This window comes from Terrapene carolina, unplaced genomic scaffold (assembly GCF_002925995.2).
Source record: "Terrapene carolina triunguis isolate 2854851 unplaced genomic scaffold, T_m_triunguis-2.0 Scaffold171, whole genome shotgun sequence".
NCBI lineage: Eukaryota > Metazoa > Chordata > Testudines > Emydidae > Terrapene > Terrapene triunguis.
In genome coordinates this window covers 4,791-7,790 of record NW_020664522.1, presented here as the reverse complement: position 1 = coordinate 7,790, position 3,000 = coordinate 4,791, and the positions used below count along the sequence as shown (strand labels likewise).

General features: G+C 41.5%; 1 long non-coding RNA gene and 1 other non-coding gene across 2 annotated transcripts in view; both read right to left on the bottom strand.

Annotated features, from left to right (window-relative positions):
• Positions 1-1,035, bottom strand: part of LOC113406970 — a 2,688-nt gene extending 1,653 nt beyond the window's left edge. Inside the window, exon 1 of the long non-coding RNA XR_003369910.2 lies at positions 985-1,035. This is a non-coding gene — a long non-coding RNA (uncharacterized LOC113406970). The remainder of the gene's footprint in view (positions 1-984) is intronic.
• On the bottom strand, positions 647-779 carry LOC113406972. Its single transcript, XR_003369911.1, has one exon. It is a non-coding gene; the product is annotated as a small nucleolar RNA SNORA52 (small nucleolar RNA).
• Positions 1,036-3,000: the final 1,965 nt, after the last annotated feature.

Sequence of the window (3,000 nt, the reverse complement as noted above, 5' to 3'; positions counted from 1 at the left end):
CCCCCCGGCGGCCGGGGGGAGGGCGCAGGGGGGAGGGCGGCCAGAGCGCCAGGGGGAGGGTGGCGAGCCCGGCTGTGGCCCCGCTCTCCCCGGCGGCCGGAGCGCCGCACCGCCCCCCTCCAGGTGCCGCCCCAAGCACCAGCTTGGGTGCTTGGTGCCTGGAGCCGGCCCTGCTCAGATCTTTATACAACATTCACAGAAGTATCTAATAACTGCTGTACTTACTGATAATCATTAAGGCCTGATCCTGTGAGCACTTAGGCATGTGAGTAAAGTTACAAAAATATCTGCTTAAGTGTTTGAAGGAATGGGGATTAAATTATTAGAGCTTTGGGCTACCTGAAGTATTCCACATGCTATCTAAAAACAACATATTTGGTCAGAGCAAAATATTCCACAAGTGGAACATTCAAATTGTTGTGCCTTTCTAAATTTATAAAATAAAATGTGATTTTTCACTTCAGTGTTCTCTCTCAATAAGATTTATCATTTCTAGGTCTCCCTGAAATAAAGAACAGAAGGCTTGTGAATGAAGTGTTTAGTTCATGAAGTGACTTCTCTGTGAAAGAAAGTTCAAGAACACAATTGGGTAAACCAAGAACTACAATTTAGAATGCTAAAGTCTAGCTCATTTTCTCACCTAGCAACATGTCCAGAAAACTCTTGTTACGAGCAGACTAACTGTAAACTCATATTTAAGAGCACTTTCCAGTTTAATCTGGTCCACAAGCAAAACCTAGCAGGTACTGGCACTGACCTGCAGGAATTAGGATGGACCCCTACCCATTATATGATTTATCCCAATTTGTATCTTAATTGAGAGCCGTCTAAAGCAAGTCTGATTTAATGAAGAAAAAACAAAATGAGGAAAAAACAAAAATCTGGTAATTCTCTGCCCTTAAGGGTCTTTAAATTAGTAAATGAACTAGAGAGGCAATCATCATAAATGTCACCCCCATGCCAACGCCATGAGATTTTACTTACCCTGAGCAATGACATCCTCTATATTGTTTCCGTTCAGTTCACCAATAACCTATGGAAATTACATACAAAGTATTAAAACAAATTGTTTGATAAGCTGTTTTAAGTGTTATTCAATCAGGCTTCTGTGCAATACCACCTAACCAGCTGCTTGTAAGATTCCATCTTGCTCTATTTCTCAGGAGAAACAATGAATAAGGTTTTTTAAATAACTTTTTTTAAATTTAATTTTAAAATTGACAACTTGTTAAGACCTAAACTTATGATCTATTAAAATAATTTAAATAATTACAAAAATAGTATTAAGCAGTACATGTTTGCAGTTGGTGGTTTTAAAGAAAGTCAACTCCCTGAACTGGGGAAAAGCACTGGTTAAGCACCAGGAACCAGAGTTTGTTGAAGCACTAAACCAGATTTTGACAGTAGGAGCCTCTCTCCAGAGAATATTTTCTTCATTTCACTTTATTCCCCTAGTTCAGATCAATGACTAGTTCATTCAAAGTTAAGAAACCAATTGAGAGCTGAAGAAGCAGGAAAACTTGTTTTCTTCTTCCAATCAATGAATAAAAGTTAGGTGTGATGATGAGACCTACTAGTTCTAAAAATAAGGACACAGTGACCAGAAATAATCAGTTCAATTCAACAACTATAGATAATATTTCCTATGTTTAATAAATCAGTTTTAACGGCAAAACATGTTTTGATAAACTTTCTTCCTTAGGTATCAAACACATTCAAGATAGTTTTATTTTATCAAAAATTAAATGCTGTTTTTGTGCTTTTTTTAAACTGAATTTTAATTTCCATCCAAATAGAGCCACAAGTAAAACATTAATCTAGTAAATAAGAAATGTGTCATTCATCATTTTCTAACATAAAAAAGAAATGCAAGTTAAGCTATATAACTGCTTATGTAAATATAGTGTGTCCACATAGTTAGCAAAGAGCAGGACCAAATTTAGTATAAAGCCTTCTACAAGTCACAAAACAGACCCTCTGCAATGATTTGTTAGGCATTTATGAGACTGATGCTGTACCCCCTTCCATGTGCACAGGGCCGGCTCTAGGCACCAGCAAAACAAGCTGGTGCTTGGGGCGGCACATTTTTAGGGGCGGCATGGCCAGCGCCAGAATGCCGCCCCTAAAAATGTGCCGGGGCTGCCCTAGCTCACCTCCGCTGCTGCTGCCTGGGAGGGAGGGGGAGATCCGGAGCAGCCGCGGCACGCGAAACAGCTGTTTCGCGCGCCGCTGCTCCCCCTCCCTCCCAGGCTTGAGAGCCTGGGGGGAGGAGGCAGGGCTGGGGATTTGGGGAAGGGGCGGAGTTGAGGCGGGGCCAGGGGTGGGGTAATTAAAAAACGGGGGGGGAGGGGGCGGCCAAAATTGTTTTTGCTTAGGGCGGCAAAAATCCTAGAGCCGGCCCTGCATGTGCATGCTCTGCAGCACGGGATCCTGAACCAGCATTCTAAAGTGCTGTGCGTTCCTCAGTACTCTGACATATGCTAAAGCCCAGCTGATCATTTCAGCTTTTCACTGGAATGGAAATTTTACTATCAAAGTTGTCATCCAGGCTGGGAAAGATTAAACAGGAAAACAGAAACTGCTACCATCTCAGAAACAAGCATTAAAGGTCAAGGGTGCTGCAGCTGTTCCAGGTGTGTTTCAGCTATTGGATAGCAGTGCAGGATAATGGAGAGCCACAAACCAATGTAAACAAACAATGGAGGCAAGATTCTAAAGTTAGGAACTGTACTGTCAAAAGTACATTGCAGCTCAGCAATAGCAACATATCTAAACAACATTTTTCAACAACTAATCTCCTGCTCAAGTGAAGCATGCAATATATGAATCGCCATGTTTGTGTTTATTTACTCTGAAAGGTGTGTTTGAAGAGTCCTCTAGAGTTTTTTGGAGTAAGATCCGGTCAGTATTAACAAATACAGATAAGTCAATGATGACAAGAACAAATTCCAACATAACATTGTGGGAAAGGGATGATCAGTGAAAGAGTTTATGAAGGCC